Below are 26485 nucleotides of genomic sequence, written 5' to 3'. Positions count from 1 at the left end.
TGCAGTTCGGTTAACTGTTGGTATGTGGAAGAGAAATCGATTTTTGTGGTTGGACGCGTAAGCCACGGCGAACAACACAGGTGGCACGGTAATATGTACAATGAAAATTTTATTATAAGCGACACGAAGCGTTAATGAAAATTGCACGAAAATCGTTCGCGGGTAATTGATACTTTCCATCCAGAAATTTTTTATTTACTCGGGTCGATTAAATTTGTTTTTTTAACGAGGAAAAAACATTTCCAAAATGTCCTTGCCAAATGTAACTTTCATACGAAAACGTTTCGAATCCTGGTACAGCCTGATGGCTCGGTGGATCGATCGGTTCGACCCCAGGAACAATTGGGTCGCTTCAATTATCCAAACCGAGTTTTCGCCATATGCACAATTCGAAAGTGTCGGATTATTACGAAAATCCCATTGGTAGAAACGCGTTCACCACGAAAGCGTAAATAGGACCGTTGGCACGATGTGGAAATCCAGGATTCTCTGGTGGTCGGATTGTAATTAGTTAATTGCGTTCGAGATAACGATACATCTTCGACGTGGGGGGAGTTCGCACAATAATACGGGGTTAATTAGGCAACGCGTAATGCTTTTCACGTAATCGCATCTTTTTTTCTCTCGTTCAACGATTCCACTGTGGAACTTTTTTTTACATTCCCTAGTTTTTTCTGCAATTAATTCTGGAATAGCAGAGTAGATTCTTTGCAAACCCAATTCATGATTTAGAGATTAAATTTAATTTTAAATTTGTTTTCCTTTAGACACTGATGTTCCAATACATGAAAGTCTTTCATTTGGAAATTCCAGCTCCTAATTTTAATCGATGCATCATTATGTATGCTCTGTAGATTTATGGGTCACGATTGACGCGGCTACTGCCGTTCGAAGATTAATATTTAATGAATATAGAGCTAAATTTTATCTCTGAAAGCCACCTGACTATTTTAAATACATTTACTTTACTAATTAAAACATACTACATAATAAATTCACTTTTAAACGATCAAAAGTGTACCATTGTCGCTCGTTATTTTTCAGACCTTATATCTTTCTTTCAAAAGCATCGAAATCGTCTATGTAGTGATAGCCGTAAGCGAACAAAAGGTAAGATTATAGGGTACGGCGCTGTTATCGGATCGTGGCTAGACTTTCTTACGGTCGGACTTTCTTCACGGATAAATTCCTCGGCTTAACATTCTTTACGAATGCCGTGCCATGGAGTTTGATTTTGGTTGTTCACTTGCTTGGAAAGGGCCCACCTATAAGTCACACATAGCACACGTACACGGTGCTGTGTGATGAGACACTGTACCCGATGGCGTGTAGAATGTCGTCGATAGGGGAAAGTTATTTGGCCCGATCCGCAAGAGCTCGTACAAGTTCCGCAAGAATTCTTGCTTTATCGTAAAACAAGTAGTTGGAAATTTCAGGGGATGGACTTTACGAAGACAATTTGAAGATTACCTACTTTTTGCTATAAGCTATGATCCTCTAATATTTTTATTGTACACATAATTCCATACAGTAGCTTATTTTTTATTTCAACACTTTGATGATTATACATTTCGTGTAATATTTCAATTTAAATTATCAGAGAAGATTTAAAAATATCTACTCAGAATGTTATGATAAGGGTTCGTAATAATTTCTTATATTTGATATCGCTTGACTTAATTTTTGATAGATTTACGATACTAAGAACTTCTGTAAGTCGTACAAGTTTAAGAATACTCGAGCTTCTGCTTCAAACGAAGACCACAATTCCATGAGTGTATTGTACTCTAAGGATATTCTTGCCTCTGTATTGAGTTCCACGAGTTCGTATCGGGTCGTCTCTATCGGGTGTTTGCTTTGGTGTTTTCAGTAAATTGTAGGAGTTGTTTGCAATAGATTCCACAAATACGCAGTAGTATGTACTCGGTTCTATGGTTCTTCAATTGTGTTGGTCGCATTCTTTATCCTGCTTCTTTTGTATCTAAAGTTTCTAAGAACTCGATTCAGTGACACGACTAAAAGTAATGTATATCCCGAGTAAATACACGGGATATTTATCCTAATGGTCCATGATTTTTAGACACTTTAGATAATTACATTAGAAAACCAAATTGCAATGTTAAAAATTAATTATTGTAATGTTTAATACTTTGCATTAGTTAATAAGATTTAAAACTTTATTGTTTTGAAGATATTGTTAGTTTGGTGAAAAAGATCCTGGTAAGATTTATATCAGATTTATATCAGTTAATTCAACTTTAATCTTCAAGTTAATTTAAAACAAGAAATCTAGCCTACTAATCTTACAGGATAAACGCTTATCAACCATTAAAATTGAATGCAATCAACGAAAGATTAAGAGTGCTTTGTGGAAGCGTTTATTTTATACCAGACTTATACACATACTCATAACGAATCTAATTTTCTGCTTTGTGGAACCTCACAAAGGAACTTCTGAAAGATATATTGTATTTAAAATAGCAATCTGCGATTTCTTAATTTCTTCTTTCCCGACATCCATCATACAATTACGCTGTAGCTCTTTAATTCTCTTTGGTCGTTTAATGTCAAAGGTTCTGTATCACTTTTCATAATTAAAAATTTTACGTTACTAACACTGTGTACACAATTGATATTGTGAAAAAGTAACACAGTTTTCATATTTTGAATGAAAGACCTCAAAACATTAAAGTTTTAGGGCAGTTTGTTTTATTTTTCGAAGCTTTTGCGTTGTAAAATTGAAAGAATTATTATACTCCCTACAAACTTCTCGTTTCAACAGAAAAGTGTTCTTCTCTTTTTATCTTTTTTCTTAATCAAAGGCTATTTATTTCAGAGACTTTATAAAAGCGTCACCTTTCCGTTGTTTGGTAACTTAAGTGAACTTAATTTACATTGGACGGTATTGCGGAAATTGACTGCATAATGAAGGGATTATTTCTTTACTGAACTTCATGTATGAGGACAATAACGTTGAATAATAGTATAATAACAATAAAGTAAATTATTGTATAAAAGTGAAAGAGAAAGAATGCTTTTATAAAATAACGATTGCCTTCTTTTCAGATTAAAATTACTTACTCTCTCTGATTGTTTCGTTATTGATTACAAACATTAATAATACGATTACCTAGTTTTTTGTTAACGGAATGCTAGTTTATTTTTAACGTACAATGCAATTTTTCAAACTAGCCATTTGCTAGTTATTCTATTAAAGCTCGTAACGTGAAGCAACACGGCAAAATGCTCCCTCAGCTTGGTAAACAACAAAACAATATTACGTGTTGATACGTTTAGGTGCCCTCGCCTAACCATTCAATAAAAGGCTATTAAATAATACCGTCAGGGTAACGAGCTCTTCTCGTGAAATTCAATCACGAGAAGCTCGAAGAGTATCTACTCGATCGACTTAAGCCGATGGCTTGCTGACACTGTCGTTTTTGCACGCTGAAAAGACCGTCATAAATCTTTAAGCTTGATCAATAAATTGATCACTAACAAAGTAATATTGTCAAAAATGTGTCAAAAGTTTGTTAAAATTTTATCAAAATTCATCTCATTGTAGACGTAAACTTATATTGTGTACAATATCAAAGTAATACGATGCGGTAGCATATTTGCGACAATTGGCCGGTTGAAGTTAAACCACGTTGGTGTTTGAACCGAAAACAAATTTCCTTGGGGACCAGTTCACGAATCAACTTTTTAAACTCCCTGCTAGGAGGTTCGTTAGCGATAACTCGAGCACGTCCATACGCCAAGGGTGTGAAAAGTTTTGAAAGGTTGGAGAGTCTTACGGTAGAAATTAAGGGCGACACGACCCTTTAGGGCGTTTTCATAAGTGTTTCTGTTAGTTGTAATTCCGAACCAAGTCTTCTACTTGACGAATGCAGTTGTTTATCAAGAAATTTCCACCACGATGCTTACCGTTTTCTCTATGCTCCTTCGTTATTATATTATTTTTTATTTAATGTTTCTGGTACCACATTAATTTAAAAAAATTCTTAGTTATTTGATATACAAATTATATCTTAAATACGCAAAATATAATGAGAATTCACATGAAAGGGATTTGAATCGAGTGCCTTCCTAACTTACCAACGTTAATCATCCACTTTGAATCTGGAAATCAGAGAGGATATATACTTGGTACCTTGTCATTAATCAGTCAGTTAATTGGGACCATTCTATCATTAGGGCTCGTTAGTATTCGCCTTTGCTTTTGATACCCTAAATACATTGATAGCGCTTCAGAGTTCAATTCATGCTTTTGATCTGTATTAACACTTTGATAGTCGCATACTTAATGTAATCAATGCCTCTTATAATTATCAATCTTTAAATTACTTATTACTTATTCAGTTATATTTCATACCACAACAGCGTCTATGTTTCATTCATTTAATTACAGTAGTTCCATTAAAAAAGGTATTAACACTTTCTTTGTCATATATAGCTAAAATCGTTACTGCACTTTTAGAGCAGCCATGAATCGTCAAGTTTAATGGGATATTTCATATTGTTTTCATCCCTGTCGGTTCTAGGTGCAATATACAAGTTGGAGACGGTAAAACTGTGGGTCGGGGCACGTTGCCAGGGACCGTTCTCTCGCGTCGATAAATCTGACCGAGTACACCGGCATTTTAAACGCGATGTAAACCACCTGTAAAGTGCTCGCCTCCGAGCAGCTACCACGCCAACTTAATTCGACGCCTGTGCGTTCGCCAGAAGGGTTGTGTTACATATTCCAGCAAATCAGGCTCGTTTCAGTATGTTCTACCTTTTCGTTATTCCGCTGGTCTGGTCTAGGTACCGTCGCTCGTGAACAACTTTTCGATCATCGCTGTTAGCTATCGGTTTATTTTCCCTGCATCGTTATCGTCCGTTCACCTCTCTCTCCTTTTTGTCATTTTTTTATCCAACGATGGGTCAATCGATAGAGAATATTCGCTGTACTCGAGCCTCTCACAATTTTGATAAAACAAACCTTTTCTTTTTTTGTTGTCGGTACAACTGATATCGTTCCATGAAATTGTCGCATTTTCCATTTCTCAGCACGAGTGGTACGGTAATATAATAATTTCTTATTTCCTACATAAAAAGGAAACGTACCGTTTTATGGAATAATTCGACGGTAATAAAGAGGGGCGATTTTTCTTATCGCCTTTGTAGAAAGTAGAGGGGTTCTCGGGGTCGGTTCTTCCTCCTTTGCTCTTTCCGCTTTCGTGCGATTCAAATCGCATAGATCTCAACAAGGTCGCAAACCACGATGTCAAGCTTTATGCGGGTCGTTTTACGAATCGTTTGCCGGGTATTCGGAAAGCTGCACAGCCTTCTTCCCGTAGAATCCCGCTGGATGACGGCACGAGAGGGTATATAAGAGGGATAATATCGTGTCTAGTGGGATTTGTCGGGGGTAAACAGAGTGCAGGGCCGCTGCAGGCGAACGTATTACCGCGGAATACCTTCCACACACATTCGCCTTCGCTTTGCCATTTCTTTCGTTTCCGCAATACCGCTTGCACGCGCTTATGTATAGCCCGTTTGCTTTCTTTCCCGAGCCTCATCCCGATCCTCTAAGGATTCCTTCGAGATCCCTCGTCCCTCTGGCACCGTGTTCGATCACTCTACTCCTCGTTCTCCGCGAGAAATTACCTTTCGAAGCCACCAGTCTCGATTGTTTCGGACACACACCAGTCGTGCACGGTTGCGGGAACCGCTATTTCTGCGGTGACACTCGCCGGACGAGAGTACAAGGGCCACTTAATTAAAATCATCAGCCGTTGAATCCTTGGAGAAATCTTACTCATGGCATGGACTACGTTTCCAGGGGAATATTAACCATCCTGTTCGGATTACATTCGTGTCCAAGAAGTGCTGTGCTTGCATTCGCAGAATTTCGCGAATCGTTCGAGCCCAATATCGTATCCAGGGAAAACGTGATGTCGCACTTCGCGGAACTGCGTCTTCCATCGCTATGAAATAACTCGTGCGGCTTTTTAATCTTTCACGGGGCCTCGAAACGAAGCCAGGCAAATATGGAACATTTTGCGATTCGATACAGATTTCACCGAACGCGCAACAATTTCGAGGAGGATTCGTTAAAAGTGCATCGGTTATTCAACGCGGTGAGAACTGGCGTTAACTCGTCAGCCAGATGGGAATCAAAGCGTAGAATATCGGTCGTTCATTTCTCACGTAACTGTTTTCTTAGGAAAAGTCCGGTTCGTTGAACTTTTCGCGTTGCATGTGAATGATAATGCAATCGAGAATAACGTTATTCGAGAAATAATAGGCATTGTTAGGGAAACAATAAGGATATTCAGGATACCCGGTACTCGGGGTTACGATTTCCTTGCAGTGATAACACGCTGATTACAGCGGTTCTTGAAAACCCTTCGAAGTCGACCTTGGTATCCAGAAGAGGGCCGAGCTCGAGTAATAGTCGTGTCCGGGCCAAATAGATTTGGCACGCCGCTACGTTTCTCTCGGTTCGCCGTAAATTTTGCCCGATAATCTGGAAAGTTTTCAGCCGAGCGGGTAAGGAGGAGGACTCATTGCGAAACCCGTGCTCGTCCAGGCAAATCGAAAAACGTGCGTTGTAAACGGTACAAGCGCGACGCTTGTCCAACCTAAACAAAAGAGATAAAAACAAAAACGCTTTTACCCCGTGCAACGAGAAGGGTGCTCAGCGTCCAAGCGACAGATTTTTAGGATCAACAAATACCTGGAAAAATTTTTATGCGTTCATGTGTAGCCTCGAATCCCTCCCGAAGGTTCTTCGTTTCTCGTTGAAAACTCATTAACGAGAGATTACTCGAAGCTAATTTTTCGTCGAGATTAAAACCTTGAAGGGCAATGGAACGGTGTTTGCAAGGAAACGGAGGCGAACCAAACCATTAAACCGGGATTATGAGGATTCCCGTCTTTCTTTCTCGAAACGGCACGAACTCACGTACCTTTCGCTTGTGTTCTGATGATCCAACAAATGCACGTCGAAGCTCGTTATGGCCGAAAAGTATCAGACCATCCTCCTGTTTGCCTGCCATTCCCAAGGCATATTCGTTAAGACTGGTCCGCCCTTTCCGTTTCCTGCATTTACCACCATCAGATACCGGATACTCCGTTGCATCGACGCTCCATCCATCTTTTGCCAACCGACCTACAGACCTTTCCGGTTGCACCATCCTCCGCGTTTCTTATTCTTCGACCCGGTTCCTTCTCCAATCCATCGTCGCCGTCTGGTCCGTTTATTTCTCGATTAGTAGGTTGATTGTGCATTAAATTTCATCGAAATTTTAATTTATCTTGAAATCAAAAAAGATGTGACCAAATTAATGAAACACATCTCAAACGAAACATCGTTTCAAAGCTTGAAACATGGTTTTTGGACTCGCGCTATTGTCCAACTCACCGATTCAATTAAATTAATGCCCGAGGGGAACTTTCAGTGAATTTAGCTTGACAGTCGAAGCGTTAACACGATCGAGTAGCAACGGACCAAGCGGAGGGGTTGTTGCTTAAGCGTATCACCGACGCACCGGTGAAAACGCCTACTGCTCGACGGATCGAAACGAGCCCCGCTTTATTTAACTTTCACGTTCGTTTACATCGCGTGGAAATACCGCTGGTTGCGCAACATTCCGTTAAACGCCACCACGTTACACGTCGCGTTCCTTTCGCGCGGATTTAAGCAGATTACGAAATTCTTCCACGTGCTGACTTTACTTTCTTACGGTTACGTGCGCACCGCGGACCGAGAAGAAGTTTCATTGTACAACGAGCCGGTAAAATCGTGGTCCATGACGAGAGAATCACAAACTTGCGACCACTGGAACGGGCGGCCACGAAAAAAACTTCACCGATCCGCGTCATACAGTTAATTATCTTTAATTGTGCTGTTACGAGTAAGAGGCGAAGTAAAAGGCGTTACGCCCAGCTACTGATACAGTATGAATCATTTCGTGCTCATGTGCTGTTCGGTACGCGGACAGTTTTGGTTATTTAATTAGAAACTCTACCGAATCTCTCTTAACCCTTTTGGTTAATTATACCGGAACGGTTTATGTACCGTGAAAATTGTTGCAAATTAAACCGGTATCATTTGACGATCCGCGGAACACGCGATAGTAGTAATTTCTATTAACAGCGATTTGCTGTTACACAATTTTAGTGTTACTAGTACAACAATTAATTATAATGCAATTATAAACATGAGGAATGGGATGAAAGCATTCCAACGATAATTGAATTTCCAGCCATTATTTTTAAATTATCAAAATCTTCTTGTCAGCGTTATCGGCGAAACCATACGTTCGCGATGTTTATCACAGGAACGTTAACGATCAGCGGGGAAGAAAAAGGGTCCGCCATTATCATTATTCCGTGGTCCAGTGTTGCTCGGCAAATTCCAAGCATTCCGCGACCTCCATGCGAAGGGGGACGTTAATTCTCCTTACGACCTTTCCTCTAGCATCGTGAGCATAACTTATCCGTGATTACACTGTACTTGAATTCGACGCAGCGCCGTCATGAATTATTAATAACAAAAAAAGATGAGAAAAAAGAACAGAAAAATATAAGCTAAGAATATAGTGCTGTTTAAAGGGGTGCGTATCAGAGAAAGTTTTGTACCTTCGAAATCGTAATGTCCAAACCAATGATTCCTTTCGTATTTCATCATGGTTCGTGTTCCAGCGTCGTTTCGTTTAAAGCATCGAATAAACAGATCTCGGTTGGCCCTGCTGCCCGATCCTAAGATTATCGATAATTTGTTCTGTGGAGTAACTCGAACGAACGGGCCACGCTTTGTGGATTTCCCCTAGAATATCGGGGTCGAAGGATTTCCATGCTACTCCGTAGTCGGGGCCAAAAGATATTAATATGCTAAGTAACCGAAGCGTCGTCGGGTCTTCGGTACCCAGCGTTTTATCATCGTCGAGTCCGATGCCAGCGATATAAACAGTTAACGGCGTCGAATCTTTCTCAGAATCGAAACTGAAATATTTCACAGCAGAAAAACGTTTCTAATCGCGCTCTTTGTTCTATCTACTCGCTCAAAATCGCAGCTTTTCAGTAACGATCATCTCGAGAAACATTCAGCAGCTACTTTTCGAAAGCGCTTCTTCCGAGTTCCGCTCGGTGTAATGTATCCGCTCGGTCTATAACGCTACTCGTCGGGCAAAGTTACGAGGAGGAAAATACACGGAGCGACGAGGGTTGAGGACGCGTATCATCGTCTAGAACGGAGGATGAGAAGAAAGAGTAATGCTCGATTAAGACAAGCGGACTGCCGTTTGTAATAGTTTGCTAAAGTCCGATGCGCTTCCCCTTCGCCTTCCATTCTCCCGTATTTGGAAGTAGACACGAATGGAACTTACTCGTTCAAGTTTTGTTGCGGTTTCCATGAAATTGCTTTATAATTCCTGATTTATGATCCCTCCCCCTAGTCAGCGTCCCCGACGCGTCGCGATTTCCGTCCTCTTTTCCGCTGCTTTTTTTCGTCGCTTTCAAAGCAGATCTGCTTGTTCGCCGCACACCAAACGACCTCCCTATTTCTTCCCGCGAATTTCTTTCTGGCACGGTGCGCCGTTTAACATTCGCTTAAATATCACGTACTCGAATCGTTGCCGTCTGCGAGGAGGGTTGACTCGCTTCAACCCCCCCCGGGTGTGTACTCTCGGGCGACGTAGACGCTGTCGGACGCCACGCAGTGATTGACTCGGTGATAAGTCAAACGCGATTGAATTTTTACGAGGATAAGATGGAGCTCTTCTCATCTGGGACGCGATCGTACTACGTGCCGGCGCGCGAGGGGATGGCGTTATAGCGAATGCAAATATGGTTGGGGCGTGGAAAAGTGCGAGGAGCTTCTGCCATGGCAGATGTTTCTCTTGAATTGATTTTTTTTTCTTTTAAACATAGGATAGACTTTTGATCTTTCGCAGTTGAAAGTTTTTATATTCTTCGAAAAAAAATATTCGCTTCTAATTTAAGAAAACCATTGGAGAAAGTGTAAATGCGTTTAATTGAAAGATTTCGTTTGCTCGAATCAGCTGATTAGAAATTCGTCTGATTTTCAAGAAGCGGAAGAATCTCTTTGTCTCATTGTCAGATCGCGTTACCGATTTCTGGGTTACCGAAGTAAATCGCGCTGATTAACCTGAAATTCGCTGAAACACAAAGAGCAACTGCTACAAGAGAAGGATTAAATAGCTGCGCTAGTCACGTTTGAACGGAATTACCGGTCGTAGGAGAGCTTCCTCTTTCGCGTGACGCGACCGATACTCGTAGACTGATGGTAGGCAGTATCAGCTTTCGATCATGATTAGGGAGGACGTGGTTGCTCTACTAATGCACGCTGGTGCGACTGCAGCCCGACGAATCGCGATAATATAATTACGACAAACAGCAGGGAGGTCCGTAACGTTTCTCGTCCCTTTTCATGTTGCGTTCTCATGAAATACGGATTATGCGGCGCTATTGCGAACGCTGTTGCCTGTGAAACTGACTGTGAAACGCGTAATCGAGATGCCCCGCGTAATAATGCAAAGCGGATTGGCCCTTGGCTTTCATTGCACCTCGTACTGCTTCCATCGATGAGTTAATCCTTTTAACGGAATTTTGCTAATAGGCTAAATGCTGGCGACGTGGATCTTTTAAGAGCTTAGTTTCCAGGGGGTTTTATCTCTTTGGGGTCTAAATATCGTCTAGATAATCAGTTTAGTTGAATGTTATATCAAACGCGAAAGAAATTTTTATCCTTAGTTCTCTATTATAAGAAACCCCTGTCTCTGTACAAGTTCGAAATCCAATTGGAGTAAATAAGGAAGCCAGAAAGACGCGTGGTACGTACATAGCAAAGTCAACTACTTCTAGAAGTGAACAAATGAATTGCTCTTGCGATAAGGCAATATCTTGAGCACCGTTCCTTTACTTAATTCGAGCGTCTTCCTTGTTTTCCCATTTCTTCTTGCTTTCTTTCCTTTTTTCTTCAGCAAAAGTAATCTTCCACGCACTAAATTAAACCGCTATCTCGCACACGAGTTGCACGCAACGTTCGCAAGTTTGCCACCACCGGATGTTACATCTTTCATCGCGTCAATTAACATTTCAGCAAATCGAATCGGTAATCAATTCTGCGGTTCAAATTGTGCACGACCTAAAATGAAACAATGTTTACGGTATATGGAAAATGCCAATAAAACGACACCGGACAAAAACGAGGGAATAAAAGGAAAGCATAATATTTGTTCATCGAGATCGCGTTCTGCGCGGCTCAAATGAAATTCATTTTTCATGGAAACGCGCAATAATTTGATAATGCGATTTTCGGTGGAAGGGAGCAGAGGGAAGGGGGTCGCGCGAGAGCTAATGAAAACACGTAAGCTGGGAATAACAACGGTCCGTACAATAGAAAGAAGGATACAGGGGTTGCAATAATGTCGACAACATTGTGCAGCGGTAGATAAAAGAACGGCTTGATTGCAATAACGTCACGAACGTCATGTGCGATAAACAAAGGAACGCGACGCTCATAATAACGTCGCCAAGTAGAAACGGGGAAAAAAAAAGAACGAAAATGTGATGCCCGCAAAAATTTGCTATGTAACACGCCCCGTGAGCTAATGCATTCTTGTAATCTTCAGTTTTACTTGTCAGCTTCGCTGGATCAACATCGACTAATTAGAAATAAAATATTCGTGCATGCATAATTGCATAATTGTTCTACGTAATTGTTCGTGCATAATTGTTCTGCGATGTAACGTATTATTTTAACAGTGTTGTTAATGTGTGTTATAGACAATTTTATACTGGATGGATCTATTACTGGCAACTGGGGGACGTTCTTACATCGTGAAACATCTCAAGGTAAGAAAAGAAATTTATAATTACTATTTATAATTACTAATCTCATACTATTTATAATTTATAGTCATTTATACAAAGCATTTCATGGAACTGTGACAATAAATTTAAGCAATACATATAGGGTTAAAATAGAATTATATTTCAATCTTTTAACCCTTTGCGGACGATCGACGCATACGTGTTCTAATATAATTGTCATAGTAATTTATAATTTCGTACATAGTATATTCTTGATACAAAACATAACTATAAATGCAGACGGTAAAGATTTATAATATACGCTTTGAAGAATAGAATTATTACTCCTTTTACTTTAAATTAATTATACTCTATAAGGGTTAATAATAAGAATAAAATAGCATTAGAAGCTAATTTACTTAAACGTTATTTTGACACCGATTCTTACGACGGTTTGACGTGATTGTTAAAGTGTCCAGAATCCGCAAGCTTAATCGTTCGCACCCACCAGATGGTCCTTTGATCGATGTACAAACGCGTTCCTGATTCGGTGCTGGTCCGTTAGTCGATTGCACTCTGATTTTAAGCACAATCGGTGTCCAGTGAATTTCGTTCCCCAAGCTCCGTGTTAATTGCAAGTATACTTGATGGTAATTATACTGTTTAACGCTTTGTTAATGCATCCTCGTGTTTTCGACGAATACAGATCTTAACGTGGTTTAATTTCAATATTGATTTTACGTTCGAACCATTATTTGAGTACGTATGTTTCTCCTTTCGAATGTAACAAATTGGAAACTTTTCAGGGAATACCAATATGAAGAGAGGAAGAATAGTAATAATATTGAGTTTCATTTTCTGACAGTTTGAAAATTGAAGCGCAGAAAATATTTTTCTAGTTTTATTTCAATTACATATTTGCAAGGTTTCTAAATTTTTTTAATTTTAATTTTTCCGGGTTTAAGTTTTTCCTTTGTAAATTACGTGAATTATTAATTAGTAGATAATTAAATCAAGGTTAAAATGTTTATAACAGTTATTGTTGCATATAGTTATTGATACTTTAAAACGTACAATTGAATTCAACCCTATTGCAAATAACGTCGATTGAATTCCTAAAATTTGCAATGCTTGCAATACTGTTGAACATTCGAAAGGTTTCGTAGCAATACGTTCAGGGAAACGGAGCCAAACCGTTCTCACCATAGTTCGTCACTCTCTTTTCTTCGTTTTTCATTTGCGAGCCAGACGACGACGTATTTATGGATTCTCTTAACAATAGCAAGAACGAGAATACAGTTGGCAGCAAGAGCGAACGCGTTCCTTTTCATTCGAAATCTTTCTTCTTCTCGAAAGTTGAACGAGTCATGTACTCGTGAAAATGCATATTTCTTCGCGCAACGCTTCAGTTTCTCGCGAGAAAATCCCTGGGATTATATTTCATTCTAAAATGACCACCGTAGCGATTAAAAGGTTAATCTTTATGGAAGAACAAAAGTACCATTAAATTCATGTTCGTTGCAGTGATTCTATCAACGATTTCAATTTCATAATAGAATAGAAATTTCTGAATTCGTAATAGCATTTTAATGCACCGACAAGCACGATAAGCGTCGAAACACTTTTCATTTACCTTTGGAACGATGAATTAAGAGTCGTGAGTAACAGCACCCACCCGTGACACGTATGCATATGGAAAAGAACAGGTTCCCATTTGACGCGTGTTATTTCCATTCCAACGAATTTCCATTTCTACAAACCGTAACGAGGTTTTTACAGCGGCGCGTGTCACTCGGCGACATGCTCGAATCGTTAAACATTCACACGAAAGTCGTTCGTTAGAAAACTGAACTCACCCAAGCGTTACTCTCCCTTACCGAGATTCACGAGAATCGTGCTGCTTTCAGTTTACAACTTAACGTGTACCCTCTGGACGCGTAAGTATCTACTACCGACTTCTACGTACACACATATACAGTATTCCATTACGATGTTTGAATACAAAAGTATCGACAAGTTTCGGCGAAACACACGAATCGTTTTGTACGTACCTCAGCTACATAAAAGCAGCATGATCAATGCGACTTTTGTCTCTAGCTTTCTATATCAATCAACAATAGAAAGGAGTATCGTCGTGTAAAACAAAGGTTACTGGTGCAACGTAGGATATGGATGAACTTTTTGAAACACGAGAGACACATTCGCACTTGGGGAGGGTCGCGATGTAGAGGGTTGTTCATGAAGTATTAGGACACTTGTAACTTCAATGCTTCAAGCAAACCATTAGAGACAGTTTTCAGTATTCGAGATTTTAGAGGCATTGAAATTGAAGAGTGAAATTAAATTTGAAAATTCAATAATTGGAGTTTTAGCAACAGTCAACGTGTTAGTAGGTTAAGAGCTTCTAGGTTGATACTAGAATGGAATAGGAAAATAGAATAGAAACTAGAATAGAATTAGCAATGTACAATTTCTACGTGAAGCTGAAGAGAAAAATTTAACTCGGTTAATTCTTGAAAATGGAAACTAATCCAAGCGAATAGTTTTCGGCTGACGCGAACGAATTTCTAGGAGTATCGCTCTGGCAACGTAGAGAGGTGTTTTTTTTTCTCTCGAGCACGCTCGTTCCTCGATTCCCTCCCGTGAATTTCAAGCGAACGGCTTAAACCTGACATTCTCATTCAGCAGCGCATCAGCCGCGGATAAAACATTAAGCTAACGAATGGCCCCGTGGCCCAGTTCCGCTGGCTACGTGTACATAATGCAAGGTATCCGTCCTTTATCGCGGAAACTATCCCGAAGGTGTGATAAAGTTATGGTCTCCTAAAGGCTTTTAACGAGCAGCTCGCACGTGATATCTTTATTTAATCATAGCGGGCCAACGTGATCTCGAATAAATTTCCCAGATAACATGATCGTGGTCCGAGCAACCAACTAGCTTGCCCACTCGCGTAACCATTACGTCGAGAGGATTGGTTTTTAGGGAAAATCGTATTTCTCACGTTATATCGTCGACTAGCGAGGTTACACCACCGTTTTTCCTTTCTTTCTTTCTTTTTTTTTCTTTCTTTTTACTCGGTCGATTGAGCCGCGAGGAATTTTATGTTACGACAGTTTGAAGCCCTTCAGCGACGACAAAGTTCTCGCGAAAGGTACTCCAGCGAACTCGTAACACAGTATCTCGCGATCGAGTTCAAAGGTATGATAAAGCGCAAACGTTGTTAGCCGGTTGTTATTGTAAGACCAAGTCGAAGGAGAAAGAGGAAAATGAAAGAGAGCCACGTTGGCTCGGGGGAAGCGAGACCATGGGGATGGTGGCTAAAATCTACTATCAAAGTGAATGTTTCCCTAGCGTCCCATACGTTTTCCTCGCCACTCCTCTAAAGTGCGAAACCGACGAGCGCAGCAGGGAGAAACCGTTTCATGGACCGCTGCTTATGGATTCCTAACCACTTCATAGATTCAAAATATTGCTTGGAATCGATCGTTGTAACGGTCTGTGCTTTTCACGACTTATTTCACGAATTAAAAATATAGCAGCGTTTAATGTTTCTTTTTCAAATAAAATTTTCGATGTTATTCTAACATGGTAGGGAAATAAGAATAATATTTAAGTATAGGAAAATTTAAAGAGCGATCAAAGGAAGATCGTCGGGAAGGGGATAACGAAATTAGGAAAAACATTCGTAACGGTTCATGGTTGTTCCTTGATGAAGATAAATTCAAGCAAGCTGTCCTGTGCACAACCTCGAATTCCGTTTGCTCGCCTAGGCGTGCCATTGGCGGTGCGCCTCCCTAAGATTAACGATGGAAACCGCTAAGGAAAACAGGAACCGTTCGTTCGGCCATAAGTTACCCTCGCGACACGCTACATCTCGCTTCGAATCTTTCGATTTTCTATTTTACACGGCTCACGCTACTCTCGAATTAGGATAATAACCCGCGATGCAAAGATCGTGCGCTTTTCGGATCAGCCGCGAAACTACGCGATCGCGTGATCTTTTCCCGTGAATGGCAAACGGAACTTTCGGTGGAAGTGCTTGCATCGCATTCGTGGTGGAAAGTAATGGTAACGTGCAGGTATCGTGCGAGTAATCATGGTTATTTGCGATCATTGTTGATGAGTTTCTCGTATCGTGGCTTCTGGTAACAACACATGCATTACATATATTCTTTCCGAAATTCTATGATGTCAAGCGATTGCCGTCGATTTAATCAGATGTAAAGAGAATATTTTATCGAACGGATTTAATGTTTTATTGAACGAAAGTTGAAAAAAATATTTGATCTCATGGCAGCATACGACTTCGCAAGACATTAATTTAACTCTTTTAATTTTCTAAGAGCAGCTTCCATCTGTTTCTTTAATGATGAGTTCAAATGCATCTTTTCTTGGTTTCTGATGAAAAGAATCTTTTACTTTTTCTTGTTATCTATAATTCAAGTTCATAAACCACCTCGTTGATGAAAGTTAAAATTACAAAGATAGACTTGTTTACTCTTGGAGTATTATATTTTCAAAGGACATTGGATGATAGACGTTCTATCAGAACTGCTAATTACCCCATCGCCTGTGACAACGGTATTACTTCGATAAAAGTTAGCCATTCCTTCGTTTCTTATCCAAGCAACAACGTTTATTTTCTTCGTTAAGCCGTTGCTTTAATATTAACGGATAATGTTGGAGAAGTTTCCACGCTATCTCTTTGCGCATACATTAAGGACACTTTCGTAAAGAATGGGAAGCATTCAGGGCGGCTCGGTCTTCTTGTTGATAATTTAGCCGACAGTAGGTCTAAACACTGCTTTAAACTGTGAAAGCAGCGTTAAGCGACGCGAATACGTCGTCGCTGGTTCGCGCGACGCCTAATCTCCCAGTAACTTCACCGGCCATACTTAGAACGGAAGTAACGGCAGACAGATTGCTGCAACTGCGACGCGTGCATCCTGCTGGAAGTAGAGAGAGAGCTAGCACGAAGATAGTTTCCAAGATAGTTGGACTCGAATTAATTACCATGACCTATAACGGCCTGCCTTTGCCGCATGGCCGTTTCAGCTTCCTTCTTTGATTTCTTCGTCGCGAAACGATCGATTTTCCGCGAAACTTCGTGCCCCTAATCAACGAGGAAACTCACGGGCAAAATTTACCACTTTCGATCGATTAGTAATTGCTGTTTGATCGACGATCCCGTTCTTGGAAGTATCTCTCGGTCGGATTAATAGCGTGGTTTCACTTAACTCTATAAAGCGTTGCGGAAATCGACCGAAGTAACTTTCATCAAAAGCGAACATTGTTGCTCCTTTCGTCGAAAGTTCTTCCGTAAAGACCGTTGCTACTTTTCATATAGTTTGTAGCTCGTTGGTGTTCGTTGCAAGAAAGTTGTTCAATTCTATCAGGACTTGAGATTCTAAGAGAATTGGTATTTAATTGAGATTGACAGATTTTGGTCATTGACTTGCAGTTTGGTCTCCTTTGAAGCAATTAACGCTATGTAGTATACAAAAAAAAAACAATTCGAGTGACAACTGGTCGATTCATTAAGTATTAAAAATTTAATAATATCCTTTGGTAAGTGCACCGTAATTCCTTCTCGTTTTACAGTTTTCGTAAGACTACTGTTATACCAAGTTCATGGAATTCTAGTAAAACTCTTTCTTTTCTTCTTTCATCTAGTAAGTTACGGATTTAATAACGCGATAAGCGAGCCAACGAGCACGTTCCACTTGCGCAAAATCCGCATCGCGGGGTACATTAAACATCCGTTAAGGCATAATTGCGCGCTATTCTGCCGAGGCAAAGATAAATAAACTGCTATGGCACGTGTTTAGCGACTACCATGTTCGAGGATACTCGTCGATGCAATGCGCGCAGATAATCGAAAGCGGATTAATTATTCCGTGATGCAATTAACGTAATTTCGATACCACTGCGCGAAAATACACGCTGCAAAACGGATTGGATCGATCATGCAAACGTTTCCGGTATTATTTGCTACTAATCATGATTAATTGCTATTCTTCTTTTGACAATGAAAAAGCGTTCTCCAATCTTCAATCGTTTTTATAGATTCCATAATTTTCAAAAAATAACAGTGTTCCTATATAAAATAAACACTGATCCCCTCTTCCTCCCCTTTTCCTCCCTAATTTATGAGATTCGCGATCGAAGAATAAACCCAACCGGAACTAACGTTTACATAAAACTGCACGTAGTCGCGGCACGTAAGAACGGAATCGTTCTATGAAGGACAGGTAATTAAAAAATCTCATGGTAATGCATCGCTGTCGGGTAATTATAAGGGTAATAGCCTGCTACCTTATAAAGCCCGTTGAAGAGGGGAAAGTGAACCTTCCGCTTTTTCCTCCCTTCATACCGTCGGCATTCACTCGCTTTTCTGGCGAAACCTGCCTCTCGAGACTAGCTAGAGTGTGCCGTAAAAAGTTCTTCGTTTCCTTCATTGCTGCGAGCCAGCGATCTTGTGCCGGTGAAATGCCGTTCGAAATTACTGTGTTAAAAGTTCAAAGGGTCGGTTATTCGACATTGGACCAAGCCATCCCCCTAGTTTCAACTACTCCACGTTGCCCTCGTTCTGAAACTTACGAACTATGGGTGCGTGGATGGCTCGTTTCTGTTTTAACAGGTCGGGTATAATGTACGATGGATAATGGTACTGCTTTAGTGCGGACAGATCAAGGGAAGGGATAAAACGGTCCGGTGAATTCTGTGATAGGAAGAAACGCAAGAGGGTATGAAGCATCGATCGTCGATCGTTAATTTACGCTCCTAATTTCGAAGCGATGGAAAACTAGCGGGAAGATGTAATTTTCCTCGAGGTCGTAGATCACGGCTAGGTCGATGCAATTTGCGTTCCCTGGCACCGCATCCATCTTCGAAAGTGTTTGTGAATCCCGCAGAGTGGCAAGATAGTGCACTTGACCCTCTTGCCAAAGGCGAACATTAGTCGTCTTCGTGCGTCACCTATGCAGATATCCGATTTCCTCGTATCTGAAATTGATTTCCACTATCTGTTCACGCAATCTATGCCAACCCATCAAATACTGAATTCAATGTACAGAATTTTTTGTAATTTTATTTTCTAAACCCTTTCATTCCTAACAGCTATCGAGGGAAGGTATTCTTGTTTTCTCGTTGATCCAATAATCCTGATAGCTAAGGGATTTCAGAGGTTTTTACAACATCGGAAAGAGATTATTTTCAACATTTTCAGTAATACAGTGGTCAGAAAAATAATACTTATAAATCATATAAATATAATTATATGATATAAATAAATATAATATAAATATAATATTAATATTTATAAATCAAGATGAACTTTCAAAAAAGTCATCGAATATTAAATGCATCATCACTGATATTTCACGTTAGAACGGTTTTTATCTGAAACGCGGTAAAACTAAAAGGGGATTGCAGGAAAAACAGATGAGATATCTGGTCGACTGTAACGGAAGGAGATGAGAATTTTTCAAGCACCGCATTCGAAATCTTCCTTCGATCCTGCCACGGATCTCCTTCCACTTTGTAATGGAAGCGTAAATAGAAGTTCTAAATCCTTAAGCAGAATATCTTCGGGGATGAACTGACCTGATTCGTTTCACGTTTGTACCAGCCATGAGGGAGGTCCGTAGGATTAGGGTGAATATGTGCGGAAAAGAGACGGTTAAGATAGGGGGGAGAAGGAGCGATCAGAAGGAAAAATGGAGGAAGGATAAGATGGGAATAGAGAGATACCGATGTATCGAGTGCGCTGTACGGCACGTCGCGTCGCGTCGCTCAGAATTCAGATCGCGTCACTGGAGCATTCTACTGTCTGTGGAAGCAGCTGACATATCGGACACCTGAGTCACTCTCAATTTAAAGGATTTACGAGCTCTCCCCTGTCCAAGCATCGCGGTAACGTCTGGCCACGTCACTGAATCCTTGTAAAAACGCTATCGCGCGTTGATGATCTGAAATCTAATCGTAAACAGAATCTTTAATAATTTAGAGACTTGGAGAATTTAGAAATGTAGAACATCTGATATTATTTTTCATCGCAAAATTTTTAAGAATTCGAGGATTTAAGCATACAGCTAACAATTTCGTTCTTCAATCTCTTTTCCAATACGTAACTGTTACAAGTAGCATTTTTTTTCTCCGCGAAAGTCTAAATCTTCTTTTATATCGTTGCTCGGGTCATTATTCAGTTCACGAAGCGTATTGCCTGCTTGAATTACAATTTCTCTTTCCCGGCTCGACAATAGGTATCCGTGATACGATAAAAGAGCTCGCACGATTGCTTGGTATGTGTGAAGGTTCACGGATCTGTGGTCGCAAAGTGCGTTAAGTTCGTAGGCGGAAGTGAATCGGAACCGAGTTCTCGGTTCATTGCCAATACGATTGAGATCTGGAAACGGTATTTCGCATAAATTCAAATCTTGCCTGAAACCTGCGCCACTACGAGGGTGCCTTTGCCTTGGCAAGTAAACGGTTTTCTCGCCGACAAGTCGACGAACTGCCAAATGCACAGCTGCATGATTAAATTGCTCCCTAACAAATTCCTCGATATTCATCCGCAACTTAATTATATTTTCTTGGTCTTGATTCTATACACTCAAGATTAAATCGCATCCACTTATCGGCAACCCGTCTGACGTAATTAATTAATCGAATAATGGGGCTTGGATCGCGGTATGCTGTAGGAGGGTCCCATAGAAATTTCAGGAACCGTTTCGAGTCTGAAGCGCGACTCGGTTAACATTCATGCACGTCCGGCTGCAGATTGATTGCTGATCCCTAAATTGGCCTTAAAGTTACTTTACACGTACCTCTGGCATGCCGGAGAAGTTATGTTCCCTTGGCTATGTTTACGTAAGTTGACGTGACAGATATATAGTTACCGTTCTGGCGTTAACTAACTAACCGACGCGACGTATCATCAGTCGACCGGCATTCTCCAAAGGTATCTGTGCCTCCCAATTAGTCGAGTTGGAATTGCAGATTCGCCGGAACTCTAGCCGAATGGGCCTTACAGCTCGCTCGGTTTCACGCTATTTATACGTCTCTCGCGATTGATATCCGCGAAAGACACACGATTCCATGGAAATGAATTCGCACGCTCCATTCACCAGTCCGTCCGCGTACAAGTTACAATTGGCTGGGATAGTTAAATCCTAGAAACGGTCGTTTTCACGACGAGTTTTCATCTCGTGGGAATGACTGTTTGATGGCTCTCGAAACAGCTAACCGCATGCCAACACGGGACAAACAGCACCGTACGACGAAAACACGCGAGCTGCTGGACAGATACGCATCGAAGAGGGAACGGGTACGGTGAGCGGAAGTTGTAGACGAAAGAGGAACGGAACTTGCCCCGTACTCGAGTTGGACGAACTTCAAGACAGCTCTTGCAGTTTGAATGCCGCATGCCACGAACTTTGCCGTGATCTGTATTGTAAACGATGACGGGGAAAATATTGGAAAGACGAACTCGAAGATGGAACAGCTCGATGCAGAATCGAATTTTATCCTCGTGGAATGGTAGAGAACATCGAAACGTATTCGCAAAACGAAATCGTAGAAACGAAGGTGTTTCTACGGAATCCTCGTTCAATCTTACAATTAGTTAACGAAGAAAAACGTAAAGCCATTGTTGCGGAATTTCTTTACGGCCAATTCGATGACCAAAATTACCGTTGTTTGGCAAGCTGCAACGTTCTCGTTGCAAGAAGTAACGAGTAACTTCTGGCGGAAGTTTCAAGGTTACCACTGACGAAGGGTTAAAAAGCTCGAGCAAAACCGTGGATACCGTTGGAAAAAGTCTTTGAAAAGAAGACACAGGTCGAATCGAAGATCTGAGGAAACAACACGTGGGATGGTCAAGAGTTTCTCGAGACGAGGGTAGTGGTGCAGCGAAAGAAGAGGAAGAAGAAGAGCGTTTGAAAGCACCGCAGGATCTTCGTAGCGATTTGTTCGTGGAGGTTTGATTTATAAGTCTGCGAGAGTTGTCAAGGGGAGTGAGTTCGAACCTGCTCACCCTCCGCTTCGTTTTCTACGGAATAGAAGAACCTACGACGGGGACCAACGGTGGTAGAGAAAGAGGAGAAACGAAAAGGAAGCAGCACAGCGAGGAGTTAGGGAACGATCGCCGGTCCGTGGCTTCACTTACGGATGATGCATTGCCCCGTAGTCGACTTCAGGCACAGAAGGATGGTACCGCGGTAATGGATTCCGAATGGTTGAAAATAGTTCGCCCTTGTCACCCATAGCGCCGCTTTGTTTCGCATGGAATTTGCAACACGCGATCCCGCGAACCGAGTCGAGACATTGGCGCAGGTTAAATCTCCTTGTGATCCAGCTTGATCTCTGGGAAATTTCAAACGGCTCCTCGACCGGTAGAATTACTTATGCGATTAGAGTTAGGCTGAGGGTTTTTCTTGATAGATTCGCGCCAAGTCGACTGGAAGAATTCTCTGTCGAAATTCTTTCCCGTTGAAATTTAACATGGAAGAACGCTTATACGTCTTCTTCAGCAAAGAAATATCTCGTACATTTAAGATCGAATTCCGATTCGCACGGATTTGCTTCGTTTTATGTTCCTTAATTGTTCATGGGATTTTATCGTGAGTGGAGAACGATTCTTCCCGAAATTGCTTCTTTCGTGAAGTAGCAGTCGGGACGAGTCGGAAGAGGTTGAGTTTCCAAACTTATGCTTACACAGAGCTATTTGCCTTGGAATTCCACGAAACTTCGGCGTACCAGAGCCAATGCAGACATCCCCCAGGCGTGGCAACAGATAGCAACGACCATGGAAATGTCATATCCTAGACCGATGACCTCAAAATCGTGGGACCAGAATCTCACGATACAATGATCGTACAACTAGATCTAAATGTACAAACACGTCAATGTAGATTCGGTAGTGTTCATTTCGTAACTTGTCAGAGTACGAGAACGTTTAGCACTATTGTTCTGGATTCTCCGAATCAGAATTTAGGATGAGATGGTTTCCTCTATGTGTTATAATGATCGAATTTCAACGATTTCCCGATGCGTGGACCGAAACGAAACAGGGTAGTTTTATGTAATACACGGTTACGCGTTGCTTTTACGCCTGAATGAACGCGCGAGATTCACAGGCATGAACAGAGCCCATTTTTTTTTCCTCTGCTCTTTCGAAGTGGTAGGACCTATCAAAAAGCTCCGGTCTGATTTTTATCGAACCGGGCATTGCGGGACTCGGCGAAACATAGAAATGTCGATAACGTTAACGAACGGAATTGGCGATTTTTATTTCCAAGTTGGCGCTCGTCCAGTTGCGCGCCATTTTGCACGATTCCCAGCAGCTCGTTCGACAGCATTGTTAGGAGAAACGCAGATTGGATATTGGATTTCACGTACGAGCCACTCGACGCGCCTTCGAGCGTGTGCAGGCATTTTCTCGGTACTCGTCGGCGATCGCGATCAACGCAGGTCTCAAAAATCCACAGGCAATTAATCGACGTTCCATCGTGCTGCTGGCCGTTTTAACGCGACATAGTTCGCATCGATTTAGCCTACTTTATCGTTCGTTAATCCCACGCGTCGAAACGCTTACGGTGTCGCATCTTAATTAGCAAACTTATCACCGTCCAAGACGGATCGACGAACGGAACGGAACGGAACGGACGATAACTGGCCGCGTCTAACAGGGAAAGGTTTAGCTTTTAAAGGGGACCGATTTTAATTGGTTCGTCAAACTCTTGGCCGTCGACGAGTCTCGTTAAGCGTCGTAATTAGCGAGTTCGAAAGGTGTCAATAACGCGGACGACAGGGAAGATTCTTGGTTGATGGAAAATTGTGGAGGGTTGGTCTCGCTGCGAATTCGAGTAGAATTCCGCTGAATCAGACCGGACATTTACCAATGACTGCTGCACTTCCGATGGATTTGTAGTCGGGTTTGCATACCGCTGAATATAATATTTGCAAATAACGCGCCGCTATCGATCTTGCACGATTCGCGGACGCATCGAGAACGCGTCGCAACCTGCCCCTTTGATCAATCGGCGGCCCGATCGACTGCAGCACGCGTATCACTGACGCGGATGCCTTTGCCGTATTAATGAACGCAAACGCGCGTGACAAGTAATGCAATTAATTAGAGGCCGCGCAATCCTCAGTTTCAATATGCCAGCCGCGCGATATTCGCGATGTTAATGCGTTTGTAGCCGGTCGACCGAGCTCGTCGATTTCCCCTAATAAAGACATCGTCAGGCTTCCGTCTTGCTGGCGTCGCGTCGCTACGAGAAACGTCGGATCGATGCTTATTCGCCTACGTAAGGAAACAAATGCGCACCTGTGACCCTCCACGTTCAGACGGTTCTCCGGTGCAGAACCTTAGTTACATTACCGTTCAATGCAGATTAAGGATTTCTCGAATGTGTACTCGTTGAAAGGCTTTTGTCAGATTTCTTAGCTTCGTTTGTTTATTTCTCCGTGACAAATATTGGTTTGAACATTTCGGAAAATTCTATCTTCCATTTTAAAAGATTTCAATTTCACGTTGAAAATTTTTTTCAGTCTTATTTGTCTGTTGTTTAATAATAGAATTGTTTCTAGCTTTACAAATCGGATGAACGACGTCTGTAAAGTGTAATCTGTTAAATCGGATATTTATAAAGTAAAATTGAATACAGCTTTTCGACAAGGGATTCAGCTGGTATTCAATACACAGCCCCGTTATATTTTTCGAAAGAATTTATCGCGGTGAAAGGTAACAATGTTTCGTCTGTTTTGTTTTTGTATAGTATTGAGTCCACAAACATAAACGGATCCCTGTCCAGGTGAATTGTTTAGGTTTGCTGTACGGTTTTTGTACGTGGCGTGTTCCGGATCGTTTATCCACGGTATAACGTGTCAGAGTGGAACACGTTGAAACCATCTCTGCTATCGGTATCGCTACACGGCGACTGTCATATTTATTTGGTAGTAACCACTACATCTACCTTAGCCTTTGAAGAATTTAATTCTACTATGATTCGATCAAAATACTCCGATAGTGAAATTTTTAGGTGTTGAAATAATCAATAAAGTAAAATAAATGTTATTTTTCCCAACTTGTATGAAAGATTTAAAGTATTCGCGTATATCAAGGGATCGTGCTCGCGTTTTTCTATTTGTTTGCAACGTTTTCCATACTTTTTTCAAATTTTATATGTACCTCTTGTAGAATTTAAATAATTTTCAAGAAGAATATATTGAAGAAATTAGAAGCATCATTCACTATAATTTATGATTTAGAAATTTTCGTAATCTGCAGAATGAAACGATCTGATATTCCACTTTTCTCTTTGTATCTTTAAAGCATACAGAGAAATATTAACGTTGCCTAAACGTCAGTTTATAGCACTTTAGATACAAGTATCCACTCCATGTTATAACGGATCCGGTTAATTTTACCGGGTCCTACTGGAGAGCTGTAGAGAATAGCACATAAAGAGATAACTAGACCGACCCCTTATTGGTAAACCATAATTGGTTATACCACATACGAGCACTTCAGTTTCGAGATCGACAATGCAGCTCGTTGAATGCAGCGTGCAGCCGAATGCAATGCTGCAAATTAACAGGACGCTTAAAACAAGTGCATGAAATTATCGATGACGCTACGAAACTTGGAAAAAAAACAAACAAACGTTTCAATATCATTTTAATCTGAATCAATTTCTATAATTATTTGATTGTACTTCATTTGTAATACCGATCGTCGATGATCTCTACAGATTTAACGTGTGAAATTCATGACTACTGAGGTATTTAATGTACTACATAATAATAATAGATAACAATTTATATTACACGTAAAACGAAATGTAAACGTAGTTTCCGTTCATGGAACGACACAGATTGAACAAAAAAAAGGATCTTTATCACGGAAAGATGAAAAAAAAAAAGCGTTGTCGTTCATTACCGTTTATTCGCAGGGAACGTAGCCGATATATCGATTAGCCGGAATGAAAGTGCCGAACTCTCGAGAGCATAGTTGGATTAATAAAGCATCGATTTTGACCGTGAATAGAATGGCCGAGTTGTACGCGATCATTTATTGCATTTCGAGCCGGCAAGATGACACCTAATCTATAACGTTTCGACAGACAAAATGAAATTCCAGCTTCGAAGCTATTCCCCAAATTGAATCGGTGGTTTACGACTGTCGTAGTATTTCTCTTTTGCGCGAAACACTTTGAATCATTTCTTTGAAACTTACAAATTATAGTGCAGATTCGAAGGCAAATACTCAACGTGTATTTTGATGATGATACATGGCAGATGAAAAAGTTGTTTCTTTTTTTGACAAAGAAGTTTCTTTGGAACTAGCATTGTCCCGATTGAGAATTCTGACGATTGAAAATGTGTCATTGAAACGAGATGAATGGGGGTATTATAACTGGCAACGAAATATGTATGCCTGCACCGTTCCATTTGCATAAGGTAATAGGAAGGGAAAACTTTAAAGGGTAGCGAGGAAATCCGTCAGAAATTGGTTCCTTCGACTTGCGACGCTCGTCGAAACTGCATCTAATATTTCAGTACAATGCATCGTGCCGCTTCTGCAATGAAATAATTAATCTCAAATAACCTGCGTAACTTGTAACGTTGCTTTTTATCGAGCAATTT

General features: G+C 40.9%; 1 protein-coding gene across 4 annotated transcripts in view; it reads left to right on the top strand.

The window, feature by feature from the left end:
* The window catches only part of LOC117612027 (uncharacterized), a 263880-nt gene that overhangs the window by 26299 nt on the left and 211096 nt on the right, over positions 1-26485 (top strand). For all 4 annotated transcript variants that reach the window (XM_034340658.2, XM_034340653.2, XM_034340651.2 and 1 more), the window contains exon 2: positions 11803-11871. The gene's annotated coding sequence lies outside the window, so the exon portion shown is untranslated. The remainder of the gene's footprint in view (positions 1-11802; positions 11872-26485) is intronic.

The sequence above is a fragment of the Osmia lignaria genome, chromosome 15 (assembly GCF_051020975.1).
Source record: "Osmia lignaria lignaria isolate PbOS001 chromosome 15, iyOsmLign1, whole genome shotgun sequence".
NCBI classification, from domain to species: Eukaryota; Metazoa; Arthropoda; class Insecta; order Hymenoptera; family Megachilidae; genus Osmia; species Osmia lignaria.
This window is presented reverse-complemented; position numbering and strand designations above follow the sequence as displayed.